We start from the raw sequence: 26,453 nt of genomic DNA on the forward strand, positions 1-26,453 counted from the left end.
TTGACCTTGCATTTTTGTTTCTCAAGCCTTCAGTTCCCGAGGTCACACAGACTGGTTCTATAGAATGCTGCGCATTTTGAATTTGTCTTTTTTTTTTTTCTTGTTAGATTCAGGTCCCAAAACACTACTGAGTCAGCCTTCTGCTCTGCATCGCATCCTACCGGGAGACGTGTGATGACAGTTTGAGCCACTCCCGGTGACTCTAAGTTTAAGCCTCCCTTGGTTAAGGTAGCGTCTCCCAGTTCTTCCCACTCTAATATAAGTTGTTCTCTGGTGTAAATCATGATACTTGAGAGATCACACCGGGGGACTGAACACCTAGTGACCCAAAACCCTTTCAGCCAGTGACATAGCAGGGCGTCTGAAAAGTAAGGACGACGCCCCCTCAGCTGCTTGTCTTGAGGACCGGTGCTTGGCGCACAATGAACACTCCATAGATGTCAGGAATTCCAGAATGGAGATGAGCAAGCGGGAAAACTAACGCAGCCGCTCGAGGTCCTTGGAGGGCTGGAGGCATCCAGACCACCTGACCACGCCCCTACCGCGCGCACGGCCCCCTGGGACCCGTAGTGCTGGGCGTGGCCACAGGACTACAAATCCCGGCGGCCCCCGCGCCGCGGGTTCAGCGGCGGCCGCCTCAGCTCCTCAGATCGCCGGCGGCGGCCTCGGCGGAGTCGGTGTCGGCGGCCGGGGCTGAGCTGTGAGTTTCCGATCGAGAGCTGCACTGGGGGAAGATGGCGGCGAGCGGTGAGTGGAGAGAAAGGCGGCGGCAGGCAGCGGGCGAGGCCGGCGGCATGGCCCCGGGCGGGGGTCTCGGGGGTCCCCGGCAACGCGCGGCGCAGGCGACAAGGATCGGGCGGGCGGTGATGGGCTTCGGGGCCCGCGCAGGGTCGCGAGGAGTTCGCGGCCGCGGCCTCTGCTGCTTGAGCTCCCCCCCGCCGAGTCCCGGGTCGGAGAAGCGCAGCGCAGCCTCCCCTTCCCGCCGGCGCCGCCCGGCGGTGCGGACCCGGACTCAGCGGGCAGAGGCTGCAGCTCCGCTGCGAGCGGGCGCGGCGGACGCGGAGTCTGCGGTGCGCGCGGGCTGAGTGCGGGGGGTGTGTGCGTGGTGAGAGCAGGGTCTGGGGTGTGTGTGTGTGAGATGGATGTGGGGTCTGCGCGATGTGCCAGGTATGTGGTGTGGATCCGGAGTCTACGAGGTGTGTGGGGTGGATGCAGGGTGAGCGTGGGGTCTGCAGGGTGGATGCAGGGCGTGTAAGATGAGTGTGCGGTGTTCGAGGTGTGTGGTGGTGTGTGCAGGGTGAGTGGAGGTGTGAGGGATGAGCGCAAGGTCTGCGGTCTGTGTGTGGCGAGTACGTGATGGATGCGGGGTCCGCGATGTGTATGAGGAATTGGAGGTGTGTAGCGTGGGTTCGGGGGATGAGTGCGGGATCTGCCCTCTGTGCGCGTGGATACTGGCTCTGCCGTTTAGTGTCACCTATCAACGCGATTACTTTCACCTTCCGAAATTCCCAGTCTTGATTCGTTCATTGATTCTGTTCGCAATAGTTTAAATGAACCGAGCCTCACAGCCTGTGTGAAGTGGGAGGCAATGCTACTTCGTAGGCAGTTTGAGGGCGCCCAGGGTGGAAAAAGTTAACCAGTAGAGCAGCTGGGAGAGGCCAGATCATCTCAGGCCCACGGAACAGGAGCCCAGGACTCCATACTGTGTGACACGGAAGGTTGGAGACTGTCTTGAAGTCGAGTAACTTTTCTCCCCCTCCCAAATGCGAAGACTTCCTTTTTTTTTTTTCTTTCAGTTTCTGAGTAGCGCTTCAAAGCCAACTTGTTTTTGTAATTAAGCTTGTGCGGTAAAAGACCAGGAAGGCGAGTCCCCAGTCTGCTGCAGGCTAAGTGGACTGAATGAGATGAGAGCGCTGGTGTCAGGGTTGCCCGAGATTTAAACGCCAGCTCTCGTCGGATCGGATCGGCTGGCCGATCTGTGCTGCACGAAAGCCTCAGGATTTGTTTCTGCGGGTTGTTGTGCAGACGAGATGCCAGGGGAGGAGTGTGGATTCCAGATCTTTAGCAAATATGCTGTGGAGATGGCTATATAAACCTCCGAGTTCGTGAACCGTTTGCTCTTTTGAAAAATCAAATGGCTATCAGTTTATTTAGAATAGGTTTTTCCATATACGACACCTAACTGAGAAGAACAAAAATACTCTCTGAGGCAATGACTGCTAGCCATTCATGGGTTATGTTTGGCTTTGGGACTAAAGAGCAGCAGGTATATACAGAAAGAAGGAACAGAGAGAAATGGGGTGGGAACAGTGTTTTCTTTTTACTATCTTTACACCTGGAGGAGCTGGAGGGATGGCTCAGTGGTTAAGACCACAGGCTGCTTGCTCTTCCAGAGGACCCGGAATTGATTCCCAGCATCCAGCAACTGTCTCTAACTCCAGTTCTAGGAGTCGCCCTCTTCTGGCCTCTGTGAGCATCAGGCATCCACCTTGTGCTTGGACATATATTAAAAAAAAAAAATCTTGATAGCTGTTAGAAAGGCTCTTTTGAATTGAGTGCTTCTGTTGCTTGGTGTAAAACCCTTAAGGAAATAATAGCTTGTAGGGTGAGGAACCCTGAGGGTCCATTGTAAGATGAAGCCTCTGTTGGTAACATGTAAAACGATATCAACACAGTAAGTAGCTCCTGTGTCGCTGGAGGTTGCTTCAGGTTCTGAATTTAAATGAACAGTAATCTAAAGTGCCTCTGATCCTAAATTATATGTTGATAGAAAGGACTTAATTGTCCAATCAACATTAGAAAACAAAAAGGCACATGCCAGCTTTTGGGATATAGAAAAGTACATTTGTAGTTGGGAATTGTGGACTTGGTGAGAGGCTGTAATTGTAAACAGTTTCTACCAGAAAGCATCCCTTAATCAAAGAGGTCTTCAGAATACAGATGCCAGCATGTGATCAACAAGATTGTCTTTTTTAAAAATTGTTTTATGCGTGTTATTTTGCTTGCATGTATATCTGTGCACCATGTGCGTGCTTATTGCCTGAAAAGATCAGAAGAGGGTGTCAGTTCCCTGGAACTGGATTTAAAGATGTTTGTGAGTTGGGTGTGGTGGCTTACTCCTTTAATCCAAGCACTCGGGAGGCAGAGGCAGGTGGATCTCTTGAGTTTGATTGAGGTCAGCCTGATCTGCAGAGTGAGTTCCAAGACAGTCAGGGCTACACAGACACTGTCTTAATAAACAAAAGTCAAAACAAAACAAACAAAAATGTTTGTGAGCCATCCTGAGGATGTTGGGAATCAAACCTGGGTGCTCTGTAGGAATAGCTTGAGTGCTCTTAACCACTGAGCCATCTCCAACCCCCCAAATTGATATATATGTGTGTGTGTGTGTGTGTGTGTGTGTGTGTGTTATGTCTGCATGTGTTGGTATACCACATCTGTGCCTGGTGTCTTCGGAGGCCAGAAGAAGATGTGAGATCAGAAGAGAGCATTAGCTTTCTGGAATTTCTAATGGTGAACTGTAGATGCTAGAGTGTGAACCCTGATCCTCTGTAAGTGTAGCAAGTTCTTTTAACCAGTAAGCATCTCTCAGCCCCTATCTTTGGTGTTTTGAGATGGTCTCATTGTTCAGGCTGTTGTAGAACCTGGAGCTTACAGTTCAGGTTGGCTTTGAACTCATCATCTGCCTGCCTCAGCCTCCTAGTGCTGGAATTAGATATGACAGACACCTCATTTGGCTAGGACGCTCACTTTTTGTAAACCTCTGCATCATTGAACTCTACCTCCTGCTTTAGCCTCTCAAGTGGGATTATAGGCATATCCTACTTTGTATTGCTAGAATGGTTTTAAAAATTAGTACTGGGGAGTTGAAAAGATGGCTCAGTGGTTAAGAGTACTTGCTGCCCTCCCTCCCTCCCTCCCTCCCTCCCTCCCTCCCTCCCTCCCTCCCTCCCTCCCTTTCTTCCTTCCTTTCTTTTTGAGGGGCAATTTTCAAGCAAGGTTTTTCTGTAGTGTTGGGAACCTGTCCTGGAACTCTGTAGACCAGGCTGGACTCGAACTCACATAGATGCATCTGCCTCTGCCTCCTGAGTACTGGTATTAAAGGTGTGCGCCACCACTGCTCAGCTTTTGCTGCATTTTTAGAGAACTCAGGTTTGATTCTTAGCTCATAACCTGTTGTAACTTCAACTCCATGGCATCCAGTGCCCTTATCTTTCTTCCCCAGGCTCCTGAACACGGTGCACGTACATACACACAGGCAGTCATATACACTCAATAAAATAAATAATATTAAAAGATTACTAACAGTCTGCCAGGAGGTGGTTGTGTATGCTTTTAGTCTCAGCACTATGGAGGCAGATCTGAGTTGGAGGCCAGCCTGGTCTACCAAAGCCAGTTGCAGTACAGTCAGGGTTACACAGAGAAACCACCTTGAAAAAAACAGCAACAAAATTTACTAACAGTTCATTAAAATAATTGAACGGGGGACTGAGAGGTGGCTTAGTGGTTAAGAGAATTTATTGCTTTTCCAGAGTTCCTAGCACCCACGTGGCAACTCAAGGTCAGGGGATCTAATGCTCCCTTCTGGCCTCCAAGTGTTTTGCCTGCATGTGGTGCACATAAACTCATGCGGGCACACACACATTAGGAAAACTTAGAAAAAACCCAGAATGATAGTAGAGCTATGTCATTATGGATTGTATTAAATCATTTCTGACTTTTTAAAATAAAAGCCTAAATGTATTTAATTTTATGTGTATAGGTGTTTCACCTGTATGATACACACACACACACACACACACACACACACACACACACACGCGCGCGCGCGCGCGCGCGCATGTGTGTGTGTGTGTGTGTTTGGTGCCTGAGGAAACTTTTAATACCCTGGAACTCTCGCAAAACCAAAAAAAAAAAAATACCCTGGAACTGGAGTTATAGATGGTTGTGAGTTGCCATGTGGTTACTTGGATTGTGAATCTTCTGCGAGGGCAGCTAGTGCTCTTAACCCCTGAGACAGTTCTCCAGCCCTGTGTCTAAATGTTTTTGAGTGATGGTCAAACGCATGCTGTGCCACTCGTCCACACCCCTAGCCACTTTCATTACACCTTGTGATTTTAGGGTGCATTTCCCTAGTATAAAAACTTCTGTGCTGGGTGGTGGTAGTACACGCCTTTAATGCCAGCACTCAGGAGGCAGAGACAGGTAGATTTCTGTGAGTTCAAGGCCAGCCTGGTTTACAGAGCAAGTTCCAGGACAGGTTCCAAAGCCACAGAGAAACCTTGTCTCGGAAAAACCAGAAAAAAGTTGTTTTTTTGTAGGGAATCTCCACCCTCTTAGTAAATAGAAACTCATTTAGTAAGGAGGGAGTGTACTGTGGGGCCCTGAATCTTCTTTCTGGAAGATTTGTGAACAAAATACACATTTGAGATGATTGCTTAGTAATATCTTGCTTTTCTTTTTGGGTACTGGGGTTGGATCTCTTGTATTCTAGGGAAGTTCTCTGCCACTGAATTGCCTCCCCAGCCCATTAATGCCTTCTTTTTCTCCCTTTTCCCCCCTTATGATATTTTTATTTTTTTATTTTATTTTATTTATTTTTTTGTTTTTCGAGACAGGGTTTCTCTGTGGTTTTGGAGCCTGTCCTGGAACTAGCTCTTGTAGACCAGGCTGGTCTCGAACTCCCAGAGATCCGCCTGCCTCTGCCTCCGGAGTGCTGGGATTAAAGGCATGCGCCACCACCGCCCGGCTCCCCCTTATGATAGACTCAGATCTGTGGGCCCTTCCCTCTTCTATGTGTGTGGGCATGCACCTGCCATGGCCCAGCACTTATGCCTTCTTGACCCATCTTTTTTTTTAATTTTCGAGACAGGGTTTCTACATAGCTTTTGGTTCCTGTCCTGGAACTAGCTGTTGTAGACCAGGCTGGCCTTGAACTCATAGAGATCCGCCTGCCTCTGCCTCCTGAGTGCTGGGATTAAAGGTGTGTTCCACCACCGCCCCTCTTGACCCATCTTTTTATTTGCATTTTTTTTCTAAAACAGGATCTTACTGCATAGTCCTTGCCATCTGTAACTGACTGTGTAGACCAGGCTGGCATAGACCAGAAGTGCCTCTTCTGCCTCTGCCTCCCAAGAAACGGAGTGAAATATCAATTTATTTATTTTTAAATTGTTTTATAAGTTTATGTGTATGAATGTATATGCAACCACGATGCCTGCTGAGGTCAGAAGAGGGTGTCTGATCCCCTGGAACTGCAGTAACATGGTTGTGAACTACCTTGTGGGTGCTGGGAACTGAACCTAGATCTGCAAGAGCAACAAGTGCTCTTAACCACTGAGCCAACTCTCCAACAACTTATTTTTTTTTTTTTTATGGAATGCTTCACGAATTTGCGTGTCATCCTTGCACAGGGGCCATGCTAATCTTCTCTGTATCGTTCCAATTTTAGTATATGTGCTGCCGAAGCGAGCACCAACAACTTATTTTTTATGATGCGTGTGTTCGTCCCTGGGGGCTCATGGGTTCATGTGTACCACATGCATGTGCAAGGAAGGCCCATTTTGACCCACTGAAATAAGGTTCCTTTCTGTGTCAGGGACAGTCTACTAAGGGAAAGAGTAGCTTGTAAAATCCAGTCAGTGGATAAAGGTGCTTGGGCAGCCTGACAACCTGAGTTCGGTCCCTGCATCTCATTGACGGAGCAGACACTTAAAAGTCTGCACCTGCACACATGTCATCATCTAGTCTTTTGTGCCGTGGCTGCATGGTTCTAAAGTATTTTCTATGAAGTTGAAAGCTGCTGTTTGAGAATTTTAAAGTATTTTTTAGTTTGGGGAATAGAATTGGGTGAAACAACAACAAACCCCAACTGCTGTTGTCCTGTCCCTAATTGGTTGCTGATGTGAGTGGCTTCAGGGTTTCTTTTTGGATTTTGAAACTCTGATTTAATTCTAAGCCAGAGCATGTACTTTTGAAACTTTTAATTTGTTCTAAGTTCAAAATGACTGTTGCCTCCAGTGGCAGTTTGTCCACATAGCAAATTGGATACAGTTTAATACCCCCCTTACTTTGCTAACGCTTCCTGGGATTGGAAAAAAAAGCACGAGTTGTTCTTGTTGCCTCCGTCCATTGAGCCAGGGATTGCTGCCCCAGCCGCGTTTGTGCTGCTGCTGCTGCTGCTGTGTGTGTGTGTGTGTGTATGTATGTGGAGCAGTGTGGCGTATTCTCTTTGCTGTATTGATGGGCTAGAGCTCTGGGAGCCAAGCATTGGCACTGGAGCGGAATGTTCGCTTTTTCTCATAGGAAACTGGAAGGAGTGGCTGTTTAGACTGCAGGGAGTTTTGAGGTGGGTGCTGCAGTGAAATGTGCTCCTACTGAGTGCATTCTAGGCTGGGAAGGGGTTGGAAGGGATATTCAGCTGTTAGTGTGGAAGAGGGGCCCCAGGAACCCGAAGCTGATCTTAATGTTTGTTAGGTAAATATATATCCATTTATGTCTTAGAGGACTCCTGGGGATTCTTTTGGGCTAAGGATACACTTTATCCACAGCTAACCACTTTTCAGTCTCCAACAGATGATGACATTGTCTTGATTTAATCACCTTTCCTTTTCCTTCCCCTGTTGAAAAGCTGTTAAAGGAACAGGAAAGTGACCAGAAGATGCTCAGAGGGAGTGAGGCCAGTTCACACACACTGGGTAATCTTCTTAGCCTGCCAATGCAGTTGCCGATTTGTCATCAGCGCTCATTTAGCTTGGTAGGAGTTGCTGTCTAGGTCAGTTTGTAAGTGGGGCAGTAATAAAGGCATATTTAACTAGCTATACCATAGTCATGTAGGGTAGAGGCAGGCTCAGGATTCTCACCTGACTGACAGCGTATCTTGAAATGTTCTCAGAACAAGTGAGCTAGGGCCTCCCTCCAAATTTGTTAGGAGCGTCTTGTCCTGTTTTTTTTCCCCTCCGCTAATGTTTGTGTTGATGGGCTCAAGAGGTGTGGTTTCTGGTGGACTATTCTATACTGCTGCTCTGTTTAATGGGCTGACCTCCTTGGTTAGAGCTGTGGGAGGGCTAAAGCTGAGCTGATTCTCTGTTACCTGCAGAATGCCAGGAAGGGAGTCCTGGCCTGGACTTACAGCTTACTACACCAGAATAGTGGGTGGATGATGGATGGGAAGCCTGAGACAGGATTTCTCTGTACTCCTGGCTGTCCTGGAGTGCACTTTGTAGACCAGGCTGACCTTGAACTCAGATCTGCCTAGCTCTGCCTCCTGAGTATTGTTATCAAAGGCATGTGCCACCACCTGGTGGTTGGTTGAATGGTAATTGTATAGGTTGAATCCCATTGCCCTGAACTCTAGGGGACAAGTTACATTATTTTGTTGTACTAAAGTAAGGGTTTATTAAATATTGTTAAGTTGGTTCTTTTGTTTTGCTAGAAGTAAAAGATCTTGGAAAAGTTTCTGTTTATTGTACCAATTTGACAAGTTGTTACTCATGAACCTTTGATTTTTAAAGTTTTTAGACAAGGGCAAAGGACCGATGGCCTGCTGGGAAATAATTAACCACTTGTGTGTGAGTCTCTTCTCTGGGCTAGCTCAGCAGCCTAATAAGAGTTTACCAAGCATTCCACATTCAGACTGGGATCTGAGGAGGAACGCTCCGGCTGTCCTGTGAGGCCGGTAATCTAGTCTGTTCTCACAATTTAAGATGTGTAAATGTGCTTCATTCTGGTGTCACGTGTCTGTAAAAAGGGACCTTGCCCAGCAGTGGTGGTGTACAATTTTAATCCCAGGGAAGAGGCCAGCCTGGTATACAGAGTGAGTTCCAGGACAGTCAGAGATGTACAGGGAAACTTTGTCTTGAAAAACTAAAAACCAAACCAAACAAACAAAAAACCATCTTGGATCCTTGCATAATTTGAGACACTTAGGTCTCAATAGGGCAGGTCCCTCCTCCCCCACTTTAATTGATGGTGATATTGACAATTTCGATGTAAATTTCTTATTTTTCAGAAACAGGCTTTGTATATTCATGAAAAAGAGTCTAACCTGTGCATAGGCAGAACGATATTTCCCTCTAGTTCCTCCAGTTATGTTCATTTTACTGGCTTTTTTTTTTTTTAACCAAACTTAAGCCATTTGTAGCTTAGCTCACCTACCAAGGCAGGCGACTTTCAGTTTGTTTAGAGTTTTGATTGGTGCAGCAAGACATTTTTGAAACCATTCTTTTCAGTAGATGGTCCATGAAGGAGAGGAATCTGAAAGAGGGAATTTCAAAGCAACCCAAGCAGTGTTTGAAAGTCCTCTGGTCTTGAGAATAATGACTGGCGGGCAGGCAGGAAGCCTGCAGCTGTGTTGTGGCATTGTTCGTCCATCTCTGGCATCTGAGACCTTCAGTATAATAGAGGAGAAAGCCTGGGGAGGGAGAGAAAGGCATCGCTAGGAAAAGGGGGTGCTTTCAGGGTGAATACTGTTTAACTGAAATCCAAGACGAAATTATTTCCCTTAAGAGTATTTCTTTGTCATAATCTGTCCCAAACTGACATTTTTATAATGAACGTTAACTGCTATTGGAAGAGCAGCAGGATCCTTTACTGTTTCGAAACAACTGGAAGAAAAGATCTATGTCAGAAAGGCTGGAAGTGTTTTCCCTCTTCTGCAGTCTGGGCAGTATCGCTTGCTAACTTTGAGGAGACTTCTGGTGTCCAAGAGTTCAATACTTTGTATGCTCTGGGTGTGTCTTGCTCTAGGGACGAGAGATTTTTATTTTTGAGATTTGGTCTTCTGTGTAGATAATGCAGTTTGAAATTTAAGTCCCGTACCTGAGCCTCCCCTGTGACATGGCATAGAACACCCTGCTAGGCTCCATGTTTTTTTAATATTTGATACAGGGTCTTGCTAAGGCCTGGAACTTTCTATATAGAGTAGCTTGACTTTGATCTTGTGATCCTCTTGCCTCTGCCTCCCAAATTCACACTACCAGCTTCTTTCAGCTTCAGTTCTTCCTGCAGAGGATGTAAACGGAACTGACATATTATGATTTTCAACAGATCATAGATTTTACATGGTGTGTGTTTTCCAGTGGGGGACATGGGGATGTGAGATGAGGGGAGGAGACAGGTTAACACCCAGTTGTCACTAGCGAGAAACAATTAGTGAATTTAAGTTGCTTGTGAAGAAGCCTAGGTACTTGATTCTGTGTCCTGATTAAAATTTGGTCATTTGGTGTGGACCTGAGCACCTGCCAGTGCTCTTAACATTTGGGCATCTCTCCAGCCCATAGAGGCACACACTTTGTTGTATGTTTTATACAAAGTTTATTGGAGTCTATAGCCTATCTTAGAAAATAACTTTTTGGAAGGTCTAAAATTCCTAGTGTTAAAGGGAGGTTAGTTTTTAAATTTACACACACATGCACGCACACACACTCATGTGCGTGTGATATTTTGAGACAGTCTTTCTGTAGAATAGTCCTGGCTGCAGCGGAACTTCTCAAGTGGACTAAACTGGTCTTGAACTGGAGATCCCCGTGCTTCAGACTCCTGTGTGCTGGTTTTACAGGTGTGTGCTGACACGCCCGACCCTGTGTAGATCTCCTTTCGGGTATACTTCTGTGTTTGTCCTGTCCTAGCACGTCTCATCCCAGCCCTGCACAGTGTAAATTTCTCATGGCTTCAATTCAGAAAATCTAAACCTTCCTTTAATCTTTTGATGTGTGTGTGTGTTTTAATTCTTTGCATTTCCTACAATTTTTAGACTGGGGATGGCATGTAGCATAATTGTTGTGTTTGCCCAGTGGACCCAAGTTCACTGAGTTCAGGCCACACAGCCAGATTGTAGTGGCATTGCAATTCCAGTGTTTGGGAGGTGGAGGCAAGAGCAGCAGGAACTGAAGGTTGTTCTTGGCTACATAGTTCTGGGTAGCCAGGCAAAGGTGTGTGAGATACTGTAACCTCCCTAATATTAACTTTGTATGTGTGAATGTGTGTGTGTATGTGTGTGTATAACACAGTTACTCATTTAATGTTTATGATGCTGAGAATTGAATGCAGGACCTCAAAATATGCCAGACAATTACTCTACCATTGAGTTGCACACCAGCTTCTAAGTTCCTTTTTTATTTTTATTTTTTGTTTTTTGTTTGTTTTTTTGAGACAGGGTTTCTCTGTGGCTTTGGAGCCTGTCCTGGAACTAGCTCTGTAGACCAGGCTAGTCTCGAACTCACAGATCTGCCTGCCTCTGCCTCCCGAGTGCTGGGATTAAAGGCGTGTGCCACCACCGCCCGGCCTCTAAGTTCCTTTTTTAAAGATTGGTTTTTTTTGTTTGTTTGTTTTTAAAGACAGGGTCTCAATGTCTCAATATGTTCAATATATAGAACTGGTTGGCCTGGAATTTACTCATGAAGACCAGATTGGTCTTGAATTTTTTGAGGCAGGGTTTCCTCTGTGTAGCCTTGGCTGTCCCAGAACTTGCTCTGTAGAATGGGTTAGCCTTGAACTCAGAGATCCCCCTGCCCCCCTGCCTGTCTCCCCAGTGCCAGGATTAAAGGCATGCGCTCGCACCCAGCTTTAAGAATTTTACAAGTTGAAAACAGCTGGTTGGGATCTTGCCTGAGGTCTTCACTCCCTTTATTTAATTTCTTAACCCCTTTATTTCTTTTAATATAAGATTTAGCTCCATTCCACTTTCTGGTGCTCTTTTTCTCTCAAAATTTACATTTTGTAATTTACTCTGCTTAGCTTGCTTCTTTTCATGATGAATCTTTATTATAGAGTTACCACCAATAACCACACAACAGAGTTTGGACTAGGCTGTTTTGAGATTTCTTCTACCAACAGAAATAAATCCAAAACTCTTCACTTTAGTCTCAGGCAGGCTTTTAGGTCAAGGACAAAAGGCAGCCACTCTCATCACCTAAATATCACAAGAATGATCTCTAGTTAGCATACGAAAATTCTTCTCTGGAATCTCTTGAGTGAGCCCCTGATAGTTCAAATAACTCCTAGCACCTCTGTCTTCCTTGCTCCTACTAGTATGGCCTATTAAGCAGTGCTTAAAGCATTCCTCTGCTTTCCTAACCCAAACTGCAAAAGTCCAAATTCCTCAACAAAACAAAACAAAGAACTTGGTTATGCCTATCAGCAATGCACCAGTCTGGGTACCAACTTCTGTCTTAGTTCGGGCTTCTGTTGCTGTGAAGAAACACCACAACCATGGCAACTCTTATAAAGAAAACATTTAATTGAGAGGGCTCACTTAGAGTTTCAGAGGTTCAGTCCATTATCATCACGACAGGGAGCATGGCAGCATGCAGGTAGACATGGTACTAGAGGAGTACGACTGAGACACTGAGTAGTATCCTGAGCATAGGAAACCTTAAAGCCTGTCCCCACAGTGACATGCTTCCTCCAACAAGGCCACACAACTCCTAATAGTGCCATTTCCTATGAGATTATGGGGGCAGATTACATTAAAACTACTACACCTGGCTTATTTAATAAAACTCTAGTTTCAAGTAACTTGTTGCTAGTGTATAAAAACACAATGGATTTTCTTTTTTTTTTTTCGAGACAGGGTTTCTCTGTGGTTTTGGAGCCTGTCCTGGAACTAGCTCTTGTAGACCAGGCTGGTCTCAAACTCACAGAGCTCTGCCTGCCTCTGCCTCCCGAGTGCTGGGATTAAAGGCGTGCGCCACCACCGCCCAGCCACAATGGATTTCTTTTTATGTGTGTTTATCAAATACTTCATGATCTTATTAAACTCATTCATCCTAGTTGCTTTACCTAGTTCCCTTAGGATCGTGTACTCTTATTTCTCATCAGCCTTCCCAACCTTGTTGTGCCTTTCAAACTGGACTAGGTCTTTACTGTCTAACTAGACTGGCTTTGCCTTCCAGATCCTCCTGCTTCAGTCTCCCAGTTCTTGGATTACAGGTGATTGCTTTCTCTCAGTACAGCTTTGGCCCTTCAGAGTTTCTCTTTTTGTGGTGGGGGTGCTGGTGGTAATTGAATACAGGATGCCATGCAGACAAGTGTTTGGCTCCAAGTAGCATTCTTAGCTGAAGTTGTACCAGCCTACTTAGATTAGCCCAGCTCTGTGAGATTCAGACTGTTGCATAGACCAGTTCTTTGTTGCCAAGTATTCTGTGTATATGGCATTGCCCTTTTACCATTCAAACACCATTTTATTGTATCCAACAATTGGCTGTTACGAGTAATGCTACTATAACCATTAGAATACAAGTTTGAGTGAGAACGTAAAATAAGGCTTCATTTTTTGGGATGTAGGATTATTGATCTTATGGCAAATGTATGTTTAGCTATATAAGAAACTATGGAATTGTTTACAGCAGTGACTGTGCCATTGTATAGCCTTTTCCAGTCTCACATCCTCACCAGCTCTTAATATTAATATTTGTCTAAGCTGTAGCATTCTGGTGGATGTGTAGTGAGAATCTCATTGCAGTTTGAATTTAAAATTTCTTTTACCTTCAGTGAAATGTCTGTTTAAAGTTTTTTCCCCCCCTTCCCTCCACTTTTCCTCCTCTTTGTCTTTCTATGTGTACAAACACACACATTACAAGCACACACACAGGGCTGGAGAGATGGCTCAGAGGTTAAGAGCACTGGCTGCTCTTCCAGTAGGTCCCGAGTTCAATTCCCAGCAACCACATGGTGGCTCACAAGCACACACACACATACATACGGGCAGGTACACATGCTTGTGCATGTGTGTGGAGGCCAGAGTTTAACTTTGGGTGTTGTTCCTTAGCAGCCATTCATATGGTTTATTCATTTAATTTTTATGTGTGTGGGTGTTTTGCCCACATGTGTGTCTGTGCACCATGTGTGTGCGGTGCCAGCAGAGGCTTGAAGAAACCAGGGCAAATTCCCTGGAACTGGAGTTACAGATAGTTGTGAGATACCATGTGGATTGTGAGAAACAAACCCAGGTCCTCTGCAAGAACAACAGATGCTCTTAACCACTATCTAGCCCTCCATTCCTTACTATTTTATTATTGCCAAATAACTTTCAGTCTTCTCAGTATATTTTATGCCCATTTACAGGTAAATAAAAGCTGCAGTTTTAGGTGGTGGAAGGGAACACTTTCTGATAATGTACCTGGATCTATGAAATCTAACAGCAGAATATCCAAGAAATTAGAGTTAGTACTTCAGTTTACATCTTGAAGTAGCCTGTGTTGTCACACCTCTCCCCCAGCCCAGATTAGGTAGATCAGAACTGAACAGAGATTGACCAATAGACAGACTCTGGGGCTGGCTGAAGGTTACATGGCAATGAAAAATTAACTGACTAGACATTGGGATTAAGAATGTTTTGTGAAGTACTGCAGAGATGGTTCAAAGGTTAAGAGTAATTGCTGCATTTACTGGGGATCGAGTTTGGCTCCCAGCATCCATATTGCCTTTAACTCCATCCAGCCAAAGGGGATATGGTATCTTCTTTTGGCCTCCTCAGTCATCTGCATGAATGTGTGCATAATTATACACAAACAAATATAAAATAAAAAATAAAATTTAAGGGGTTGGATTGATGGCTTAAGAGTTACAAGCACTTACGGGAGACAGTTTCTATGTGTAACAGCCCTGGCTGTCCTGGAACTTGCTCTGTATTCCATGCTGGCCTAGAACTCAGAGATCTACCTGCCCTGCCTCCGAGTGCTAGGATTAAAGACCTGCAGCACAAGATCTGTCTAAAGCACTTATTCTTGTAGAGACCCTAATTTCAATTCCCAGCACCCACATCTGTAACAGATCCTGTGCCCTCTTGACCTCTGCAGGCACTGGGCATTCATATAGTGCACAGACATACATGGGAGGAAAGTGTTCATACATATAGAAAGATCCAGCCTTTCATCTTTCCATAGGAGTGCTGGATCACATATATTCCAGTCACACAGTTGGCTTCTACGTGATTCTGAGGATTTGAACTCAGGTCTTCATACTTGTATGGCAGATGCTTTTTCCTGCTTACCCATCTCCCCAGACCATGTGAGATCTTAAGCTTAAATTATTTTTTTACTGTTATTTGACTGTTAAAAATCATTTTTTATTTTTTTCGAATGGTCTGGAACTTAATCTTTTTATCCCTTTAATAAAATGAATCAGTGAGTCTTTGGCTCAGGAAGTGGTCCAGTTAGAGTGCTTGCCTAGCTAGCAGGAAGCCCCGGGACTGGTCCTTAGCACTGTATAGACAGGGCTTGGTGGTACAGAATTTAATCCCAGCACTCTGGGAGGTGTAGTTAGGAGGAGGGTCAGAAGTTCAAGGTCATCCTTGAGAGAATGAGAATTTGAGACCACCCTGGTCTATATGAGCCACTGTTTGAAAAGGGGGAAAATGGTCTTTGTCTGTTTGCTCACTTAATATAAATTAAACTATAAAGCATTACTTATGTTCTAGTGTGATCTCAATGAAAAGTGCTGAAAACCTATCTAAAAACACTGACCAGTGAGGCCCTGGGCCTGCCTCTGCCACAGCAACACTGTGTCTTGTATTGTGAATGTTGTATTGTTCCCTTAAATTAAGGTGATGCTGGACACCTTTAATCCCAGCACTCTGGTGGATCTCTGTGAATTCTAAGCCAGCCTAGTCTACAGAGTGAATTCCAGGACAGCCAGGACTACACAAGAAACCTACAGAGGAGGGGGAGAGGGGGAGGAGGAAGATGAGGGGACCAAACCTCCTCAAATATTTACCAGTTATTTTTCTTCTTTTTCTTTTTTTGTTTTTCGAGACAGGGTTTTTCTATGGCTTTGGAGCCTGTCCTGGAACTAGCTCTGTAGACCAGGCTGGTCTCGAACTCCCAGAGATCCGCCTGCCTCTGCCTCCCGAGTGCTGGGATTAAAGGCCTGCGCCACCACCGCCGGGCTTACCAGTTATTTTTTGAAGTGTGTCTCATGTAACATACCCTGGCCTTAAACTCTTAGTAGTCTTCCTGCCTCCTCTTGAGTTCAGGATTACAGGGATGGTGCTAGGGAGCAAACCCAAGGTCATGCTTGTCTAGCAGTCTGCCAAGTGAACTGCATACCCAGCTGCATTATTTTCCTTTTAATACTGGAAGCTGTCTCCCACTTCAATTTGACACATGTGAGGCAGTTCCTCTACCACTGAAGTATACACCGGCCTTCCTGCTCTGATGGATTTTGCTGTCTATGCTGGTCCTGATGTTGTCTCCTATGTGAGCCTCTGGAGCATCTGACTGCAGGCGCTTACCACCATGTTTGTCTTGTCTCATGGTTTCTGACTTCCCTGTCTATTGGCTTAGGTCAGCTTTGAATGATCGCAGCATCATATGCTAATGAGAAAGCCAGCATCTCTACATGTTTGTAGCGCTGTAGTGTTTATCAGCATCTTAGCATGCTTGTAGCACTGTAGTGTTTATATTGTATTCTTAAGCTTCCTACCTGACTCACTGGATGTTGCTCATCTCCAAGGTGGTGGGGACCCCAGTTTATTTACTATTGTCTTCACTTAGTTTAAAGATTTGGATTTTAATTCTTTTTCATCTGAATCATTTTATATTGGAATTCTGGAACATTTTTCAATTTGCATTTAAAAAGGATAGTTAAAAAAAACAGTGGAAATTTCCAGTTTTGAAAAAAATTCAGCTGGTCTAATAACTGCTTTGCAGGGAAAAAGAAATATGAAAAGGAACCGCAGACGTTCTGGATGTCAGCCTGTGAAATTTTCCACTATTCCCCATAATAACATGCAGGCATGCTTATATTCCTGATTCAGTGTGACTGCAGTTGCCTGACTGGAATTTGAAGCTCTTGTCAGTGACAAAGTGGCATCTGCCACTTGCATGGGTAGTTTGAAGCTGCAGTCTAGGAACTGCTTGCTGTAGGGCTACAGGGAAGGCTCATTGTAAATGCTTGAGCTTGGAAATTATTTATCTGTCTCATGATTCCAAATGGTTTTGATTTTGATTATAGTGGATTTTTTTTATTAAAGTCCCTAGTCCCCCGTCTCAGTTTTCTTTTTTCTTTTTTAAAACCAACAACTTTATTCCATACACATTGGTGTAACAATGTCAGATTCTCTTGAACTGGAATTACAGACAGGTGTGAGCTGCCATGTGGGTGCTGGGAATTGAACCCGGGTCCTCTGGAGGAGCAGTCAGTGCTCTTAACCACTGAGCCATCTCTCCAGGCCCCCCCCCCCCCCCCCCCCCGTCTCAGTTTTCTTTTCTTTTTCTTTTTTTTAAAGATTTATTTATTTATCCTGCCTGTAGGCCAGAAGAGGGCACCCGATCTCATTATAGGTGGTTGTGAGCCACCATGTGGTTGCTGGGAATTGAACTCAGAACCTCTGGAAGAGCAGTCAGTGCTCTTTACCCGCTGAGCCATCTCTCCAGCCCCCGATTATAGTGGATCTGTGGTGCATCTAATTACATTTTTTAATGCAGTTTCTAGGGTTTTATTTTGTATAGAATGCTCAGAGAGGTAAAATAAAGATTTGGATAAATAAAGTTTTCTTTTGGTGTGATTCAGGAGCTAGTCATTAACTTGTTTAGGTTACTGCTAGTGTGGGTTTCGTGATGAGATTAACCATTCTTCAGATTCAGGAAACCAGATTATCCTATTTGCCCAGGTTGCTTGGTTCTTTCTGTATGAAATGAATTTGGAAGAGCAGGTCACAGATACATTGTAACCCAAGCCAGTCCAGCTTCATCTCTTAATGGTAGAGTGGGTTAAGGAACAGGATAGTCAGATTTTTATTTTTATTTTTTTGACTGAACATGAATCTTTATTGGCCACAGCTACTTGAGGGGGATGAAGCGGGAGGAGTGGGTGGCACCGATGCCAGGCCAGCCGTGCTTCACAGGCTTGTAGGTGATGGAGAACTCGCCCAGGTATTGGCCAATCATCTCTGGCTTGATCTCCACCTGGTTGAAGATCTTGCCGTTGTACACGCCCACCAAGCTCCCCACCATCTCCGGCGGGATGATCAGGTCCCGCAGGTGGGTCTTCACTTCGGGCTTCTCTGTGGGCGGCGCCTCCTTCTTGGCCTTTCTCAGGCGCTTGAGCAGTGAGTGCTGCTTCCGCTGCAGGCCGCGGTTGAGGTGTCGCCTTTGCCGGGCAGCTGTAGAGCTGCATCAGCTGCTCATAGGACATGTCCATTAGCTGGTCCAGGTCCATGCCGCGGTAGGTGAATTTGCGGAAGGTCCGCTTCTTCTTCTGCTCCACTTCGGCCATCTTGGCGGCGACTCGGAAAAAGGGGGATAGTCAGAGCTTATGAATTAAATTTACTTAATTTTGAGAGATGGTGTCACTATTTTGCCTAGGTTGGCCTGAAGCCCAGGGCTCAGAGGAATTTGCTACCCTAGCCTAAGTCACTGGACCACTGGGACTGTTGTTTCACAGGACTGACTTTAAGCTAAACGTTTAAAAATTTCCTTTCCCGGGGCTGGAGAGATGGCTCAGTGGTTAAGAGCACCACGTGCTCTCCCAAAGGTCCTGAGTTCAATTCCCAGCAACCACATGGTGGCTCACAACCATCTGTAATGAGATCTGGTGCCCTCTTCTGGCCTGCAGGCAGAGCACTGAATACATAATCAATAAATAAGTCTTTAAAAAAAATTTTCCTTTCCCTATTTTTGGGGGCCAGAATTTCACTTTCTAGCTGATTTAGAATTTGTTATGTATATCGGCTTGACCTCAGAACTCACAATGCCTCTGCCTAGTGTATTAGGATTAAGGTGGGTGCCCCTAAACTGTTATCTCGAGAACATTGTTTAACAAATCTTTGTTGTATATTTAAAAATGGGGCTGTGAGTGGTGGCTAAAACTTGGGAAGCTGAGGCAGAAGGATTAACATTAGTTTGAGACCAACCTAGTTTACATAGTAAATTCTAGGATATCAAGGGTTACACAATAAAGACCTCATCGCAACAAAATACAGGATACAAAAACAAGACAACAATTACAAAAACCTGCCCTGCGAACTAAACTTTAAAAACATATGCTCTTCTCCAGTGAAGAATTTGAGGGTCAGAGTGGGAGCAGATGTGCCTAACACTTTGGAGTTGCTTCCAGCTGAGAAGTAAAGCCGTGCTAATAAACAAGTGACTTTACTCTGGACTGGAATACAGTGTGCCGGAGCAGGGTGCTACTCCTGTCAGTCATGCGCTCTCCCTGTCCCGTCCTTCCTCTTGGCTTCGGTGGATCTCTGACTGACCTCTTCATACTTCCATTTCAGCTATTTATCCCTTTCTTCTCACCCTAATTCCCTTCTGACTTGCAGCCTTCCAGTCAGTTCCAGCCCTGCCTCTGACTGCTCACTCTTAACTGCCTTACCTTTTAAAGCCCTGCTCCTGGCTGACAACTTTCTTTTTAGTCTGTCCTCAAACTGGCTGATCCCAGTAACCTCCACGTACATCCCTTCAACTCACCCCCGCCCCACTTCGTTGACTCGGGGGGGGGGGGGGGGGAGGTAGGCTTGAATGTCTGATTCTCTTGCCTCTGCATCCCTAGGATTTCACAAGCAGTATCTGTCAACTCCGGCTCAGGACACTAACCTCCCCGCCCTCCAGGGTCCTTAATTAAAAGTTCAAAAACAATGCAAAAACCAAACCTTGGGTCTGGAAAGATGACTCAGCGGTTAAGAGCACAATGTACTCTTCTAGAGGACCTGAGTTCAGTTCCTAGTACCCAGTTCCAGAGGCTCCAATGACTCTGGGGGAATCCATAGACACATACACACATAATTAGAAAAAAAAATTGAAGCAGGGTCTCCTTATGTAGCCCTGCAGCCTATACTAGCATGGAACTCACATCAAGCTAATGTTATGGCCCTCCCTCAGCTTCCCAGTTGCTGATATTGTAGGTTTGAGCCATTACACCTGGCTCCTTTTTTTTTCCTTCCTGTTTTTTTCCAGGTAGCATTTCTTTTTGTAGCTCTAGCTGTCCTGGAACTCTTTCTGTAGACCAGGCTGGTCTCAAACTCACAGAGATATGTCTGCCTTCTGCCTCCTGAGTGCTGGGATCAAAGGTGTGCACCATCACCACACTGGTCTGACTATTTTAAAATATATAATACAAAGATTTATTGAATGTTGTTGTCTAGAAATCAGGGATGTACCAGTGAGGCTTGAATGACTGACAAAAAAAGCACCATGCAAAGGGCTGAGCATTAGTATGTGTTTGGCATGCTAGGCAAGTGCTCTGCTGTTGAGTTATATCACTAACATTTGAATTTACATTTTAGTTGGATAGTTATGTTGAATTTCACTGAGAAAGTAGCTTGTGAACAAAGAGTTCACAAGAGAGGAAGCCAAGGAGGAAGGATTGTAAAGGGGAAGCATTTTGTGTGAAGGGAGCTACTCAAAAGGCCTTTTGGTGGAAGCATTTTTGTGTTCGGGTAAGTGTAGGGGTTTAAAGCACACGCCTTGGACATACAGGGCCAGCATTCTAGCCCCAGTTAGGTCTCCAGCACTTGATTTTAGACGGTCTTCCATTGTGGCCTCATGGACTTCCTTATGGCCTTCCAGGCTGGCTTCAAACTTAGTAGCCTCTTATCTTTGGCTTCCAAGCCTGGTATCTGGCCTGCCGCACCCACCCCACCCACCCAGCAAGACTTCTGCTTTCATTTTGAACAAAATGGGGAACTCTGCAGATTTTAAATCATGTTTTTAGTTATTTTATGAAAAGACCTTTAATTTTATTTCCCTCTTTAAAGCATTTCTTTTTTTATTATAAAAGTGATTAACTCATTTTCCCATTGGAAGCAGAAACACACAAAGAAGAAAATAAGGATTACCAATAACTTCCTGTACAATTAAACTTGTTTTCTGGAGGCTGGAGAGATTACTCAGTGGTTCTGGGCACTCAACTGTAGCAAGGGGAAGTAGTGCACACCTTTAATCCCAGCACACAGGCCGACCTCTGGGATTTTGAGGCTGGCCTGGTTTACAATAGAGTTCTAGGACCACTAGGGCTACACAGAAAGACCCTATTGTTTTTATTATTTTTAAAACATTTACTATTTTGGCAGAGGATTCAGGTTAGGTGCCTATCACCTACATCAGGTGGCTTGCAACTGCCTGTAACTCAGATGAACTAAAGGGTATGGTATGTGATTGTGTGTGTGTATGTATGTATGTGTATGTATATGTATGTATGCACGCGTGCGCGTGTTCGTGCGCATGTTCACATATGCATATGCCTGCCATAGCATGTGTGTGGAGGTGAGAGGATAACTTGTGGGAGCCTGTTCTCTGCCATACATTCCCTGGATTTAATTCAGGTGCCAGGCTTGCTGACAAGCATTTTAATCACCTGGCCGTCTCTCTAGGCCAAATGCTTTTTATTTCAATAAAATGTTATTGGTTCCTAGATGTCTGCAGTAGCACAAAGACTTGTTTTTAAATAATGAATGTTGATTTTCTTTTAATTTGGTATATTTACATTTGACTTGATTGAGGAGAGGCCTGTGGTCAGAGAAGAATTTGTTATTCATTACAGACAGGTGCTCGCTTCGGCAGCACATATACTAAAATTGGAACGATACAGAGAAGATTAGCATGGCCCCTGCGCAAGGATGACACGCAAATTCGTGAAGCGTTCCATATAGAAAAAAAATAAAGTTCTTTCATTACAGACAGTGCAGCACATATTCAAATATCTGTCTGCTTCATGAATATATAATGATAGTATGATTTAATGAAAACATTCTTAGGTCTTTAGTATTATGGAGGTTAAAGGAATTTTGTGTCTGTTAAATGATGTCAATGGGTTGAGTATTTGTGAGATAAAGTATCTTGTAAGGCTCACCTGAACTCTGGGTCTTCCTGCCTCCACCTCCTGGATGCTCAGATTATAGGTACATGCCACCATGCTTAATTGTCTCATTGATGATTGCTTGAGGTGCGGTCTCATGTAATTCTGGCTGGACTGGAATTTATGTGCTGGCTGCACAGTGTTCTGGGCTGCTGGACTCACCAGGACACACTGCCACCCTCCTGGGCTGCTGCTTTGCAGAGTAGTTCTTAGAGCCACGTGGAGTTGGCGAGCATGCTGCATGGCCCCACCAAGCCCAGATGTTTGCAAGAATCTTTCTGGGTCTTGTTTTCTGTCAGTATTCATTATTATGATTATATTTTTATTCTGAGACCAGGTTTCTCTGTGTAGCCTGGTTGTCCTGGAACTGACTTGTAGACCAGGCTGGCTTTGAACTCAGAGGTCTGCCTGCCTCTGCCTCCTGAGTGCTGGAATTAAAAGGCGTGCGCCACCACACCAGGTGCAATATTCTTTTAAAAATCTCCTTTTCTTGTTCATAAGCTACATCTGCTTTACTGTCCTCTGTAGGCACATGTGCTTTCCTCGGACTTTTAGATTTGTTTAGCTCTTCACTTAAAACATTGTTGGTGTTGTTGTAGTTATGTGAGTGCGTGCTCTTGTATGTGTGTGGGTAATGGAGTATTCTTCGGAAAGATTGTAGACAGCTGAGGAGATAGCCCAGTTAGAGCATTTGTCTATATATCCAAGGCCCTGGGTTTGCCCCCCAGCACGGGGGCCCCTGGGACATTAGAGTTAACTTGTGCATATTTTCTAGATGGTCTAATTATTCTAACAAATATCTGTATTTCAAAATAAAGGGGATTGAAATGTCTTATTTAGGTGAGTTTTAGTTGATGACATAGACAAGTTTTCTCTGTGTCCTGGCTGTTTTGGAACTTGCTCTGTAGACCAGGCTAGTCTCAAACTCACAGAGATATACCTGCCTCTGCCTTCTGAGTGCTGGCATTAAAGTTGTGCGCTACCACTGCCCAGTAATCTTAATTTATGGAATTTTTAGTCATATGTTTATATATATATTTTACATATGTAATATTAAATCATTTGGATTGGAGAGTGGTGGTGAATTGGAGTTTCGCAGTGCTGTTAAGTAAGCCTCACTGTCGGGCCTCTACAGGTATAGGTCTTGGAAAATGATGTAGGGACACATTTAAGATGACTTTAAAGATACATAATTTCCTCTGTCTCCTGGGAAAGGTTCTTATTTCATAAATAAGAACTTGGTTTTCTCTTTCAAGTGGATCTCGTGTGAGTTTTGTTTTAGAAACCAGAGATGGTGGTGCACTGTCCCCTTGATCTCTGAGCACCTGCTCTGGCTGTTTACTTTTTCTAAACCTGTTGCCAAGATTTTCCTCTGATTTGGTTGCTGTGATTTTAACTATATTATTGTTGGGTTTCTTACCTTACACTTTTTGGCGAGGGAACTTTTTGTTACAAGGTCTTTTGTGGCCTGAGGCTATGTAACTGAAGATGACCTTGAATTAAAAAAAAATTCTGGCGTGTAAATGTGCTGTGCTGTGTGTGGAGGTCAGAAGAAGGTTTCTGGGAGTTCTCTTCCTGCACCTTGTGGGTCCTGGGGACTGAGCTCAGGTGGTCTAACTTGTGGCAAATGACTGACCTGTTGAGCTGCCTTGCTGGCCCAGCCCTGTTAAGCTTCTCATCCTTTGGCTTCTACCTGCTGAGAGGTAGATTACAGACGGTGCCACTATGCTGGGATCCCGCGTGCAAGGCCTTCAGTGGTAGGAAAGCATTTTGCCACTCAGTTACATTCGTAGCTCTGGTTTAGCTTTGTTTATCAAAACTTCTTTTTCAGTTTTTGAGACTGCATTGATTTACTTGTGAGTTAAAAAGAATTTTTAAGACTTTATTTTTTTGTATGAGTGTTTTGCCTCCGTGTAATTATGTGTACCAACCACGTGCATGCCTTGTATCTAGGGGCGGTTAGAAGAGGGAGTCATGTACCCTGGAAGATGATGATGATGATTGTTGTGTGTTTATAAGACTCAAGTGTGTGCTCTCATACCCATGCATACCTGTGAAGAGGCCAGAGCAAGTGGTCTTCTCTATCATCCCTTGATAATCCCTTCAGACGGCTCTCCCTGAACTTGAAGCTCTCTGTCCCAGCTGCCTATCCAGAGAGTACCTAGGATCTACTTGTCTCCACCCAGAAATGCTGGCCTTACAGGTAGGGCAGCCAGGGGGACTTCTGATTTGAGTTCAGGTCTTTGTTTTTCTTGGCAAGACAGGGTTTCTCTGTGGCTTTTTTTTTGTTTTTGTTTTTGTTTTTTTTTTCAAGACAGGGTTTCTTTAGCTTTGGAGCCGGTTCTGGAACTAGCTTTTGTAGACCAGGCTTGCCTCGAACTCATGGAGATCCGCCTGCCTCTGCCTCCCGAGTGATGGGATTAAAGGTGTGCGCCATCGGACTCTCTTTGTGTCTTTAGCTGTCCTGAAACTCATCCTGTAGACCAGGCTGATCTTGAACTCACAGAGCTCTGCCTGACTCTGCCTCCCGAGTGCTGGGATTAAAGGCCTGGCTGAGTTCAGGTCCTTTGCAATCACAGCAGGCTCTCCTCTAGCACTGAGCTATCTTTCCAACCTCAGTAGTGAGCTGTGACGTAGACTGAATGCTGTTTTTGCTTGCTGCAGTGTCTGTAGTGCTCAGAATAGTGTGAGGTTCTGAGCAGCAACAGCCCCTGCTTATTGACTTCTATTGTGTGGCAGGGTCTGAAAACTTTGAACTTGGCAGTATTTGTATCCTACAAACATTGTATCCTACAAAATACAATTGAATACCGAATTCCTGTTCAGATGCTAGTGAATGTGGGGGAAGAAGCTAGCATTAGTTGGGGGTGCTGTTTAGCTATTCATCTGCCGTCAACAGCCAGGATTAGTACACACCTTTAATTGCAACAGAGGCGGGGGGGGGGGGGGGATCTCAGAGTTCTGGGACACTCTGGTCTACATGAGTTCCAGGCCAGCCCTTTTCAGTTTAAAACAACAAAATAAAACAAAAACCCAAAAAGCCATCTGCTGGGCCTTTGGGTATACACCTGTAATCTGCTTTGCCTTTGAGGATAGCTTGGACTGTATAGTGAGTTTGAAACTAACCTGGCCTGCATATATCCTTCCTTAACAAATGCCATAATTTATAAAATAGGATTGTTATGTATTACTAGGAAAGCAAATGAAAAATGGCCAATGAATTAAACTTTGAAACACAGTTGCTAATATACTATATTTTGATTCCAAATAAAGGAAAATGCTCAAGAATTTCTGAATACCAATAGCTTCATATAAAATCTTGAATTTTTAAAAATTTTCTTTTCAGATTGATTTTATGTATATGCCTACCTGTGTGTTTGTGCACCACTTGTGTCTGGGGCATGCAGAGGTCAGAAAAGGGTGTTGGACTGGAGGTATGGCTGGTTGTGAGCCACCAGGTGGGTTCTAAGAACCAAACCTGCCATGTCTGCAAGAGCAGCCAGTGCTCGTAAACTCTGAGCCTCCTCTCTGGCCTCTTGTACAGTCTTGAACCTTGTAGTGGTAGATACTACAGCTTCCTTCACAGATGTAGACCAAATGAGCACATTGGGTAGGCCGTGGATGAGGACCTTCATGGAGCGAGGGTCTTAGACTTCAGAGACCATGACCTCCTTTTCACTCCTCATTGCATTAGGTATTAGAGAAACAAAGTAATCGTTGGCCTCTTGCTTGACATTGTTAGGTGGCAGCTGCCCTGTTTTCCCCTTCCCTTTCCCCCTTTCTTTGTGCCCTTCTTTTCATGAGTGGTTAAACCCACGGGCCTGTGCATGTAAGTACCCTGTTCCGAACTGTATCCCCAGCCAGGCATTTTATTTCTTTGTGTCTTTAAAAAAAAAATCATTGTTTTTATTAGTTTTTCATGACTTTTTGTTGTATTTTCTAATGTAACTAAATTTTCCTTCTTAAGAAATAAACAAATAGTTGGTATAGGAGTTCAAATCCCTGTAGTCCTAGAGCTCTGGATGTGGAGGTAGGTCAGGAGTACACACAAGAGCCTGCCTCAATCAATCAATCAGTCAGTTAATCAATAAAATTAAAAAGGCTTATAGGGCTGGAGAGATGACTCAGCAGTTAGAAAATGTTTGTGCTCTTGCTTACAACTGTCTGTAGTTCCAGTTCTGGGGAATCTGAATCCTCTTCTGACCTCTGTGGGCCCCGAAATGAATGTGTGTATACATACATACACATGCTACATACTAATACACATCCAAATAAACTGTAGCAGAAATTGCTTCGGTTGAGGAAGGAGAGAACATTTGAGGCAGGTTTGTCTAGCTAGGATTTGAATATTGTTCTGGGAGATATTTTCAGCTAGTGAGACTATTTTGCTTGAGTGTGTGTGAGTTCGTGTTTGGTCAGTGGAAAATTTACAAGAGTCAATTCTTTTTTTACCATATAGGTTTCAGAGATGGAACTCGGGTCAGGCTTGGCAGCTAGTGTCTACCTGCTGAGCCATCTTGCCTACCGCGTTTCCTTTTTCTGAGGCTGTGGCTGGATGTTACAGGAAATTTCAGATGAAGAAATAGAATAGTGTGTGCTTATCAACTCTGGTGTGCATATGCATGAATACACACATGTTCATACATTCACACAGA

General features: G+C 44.6%; 1 protein-coding gene, 2 non-coding genes and 1 pseudogene across 4 annotated transcripts in view; 2 read left to right on the forward strand and 2 right to left on the reverse strand.

Annotated features, from left to right (window-relative positions):
• The first annotated feature begins 613 nt into the window (after positions 1 to 613).
• The window catches only part of Ncoa3 (nuclear receptor coactivator 3), an 88,351-nt gene continuing 62,511 nt past the window's right edge, over positions 614 to 26,453 (forward strand). The window contains exon 1 of one of the 2 annotated variants that reach the window (XM_075963104.1): positions 614 to 747. The gene's annotated coding sequence lies outside the window, so the exon portion shown is untranslated. The remainder of the gene's footprint in view (positions 748 to 26,453) is intronic. The other variant, XM_075963106.1, reaches the window with a different exon arrangement.
• Positions 6,369 to 6,475, reverse strand: LOC142845362 (U6 spliceosomal RNA). The gene has a single exon (XR_012909908.1). It is a non-coding gene; the product is annotated as a U6 spliceosomal RNA (small nuclear RNA).
• On the reverse strand, positions 17,771 to 18,227 carry LOC142845180 (small ribosomal subunit protein uS19 pseudogene; annotated as a pseudogene).
• Positions 21,488 to 21,594, forward strand: LOC142845359 (U6 spliceosomal RNA). Its single transcript, XR_012909905.1, has one exon. It is a non-coding gene; the product is annotated as a U6 spliceosomal RNA (small nuclear RNA).

Source organism: Microtus pennsylvanicus, chromosome 2 (assembly GCF_037038515.1).
Source record: "Microtus pennsylvanicus isolate mMicPen1 chromosome 2, mMicPen1.hap1, whole genome shotgun sequence".
NCBI lineage: Eukaryota > Metazoa > Chordata > Mammalia > Rodentia > Cricetidae > Microtus > Microtus pennsylvanicus.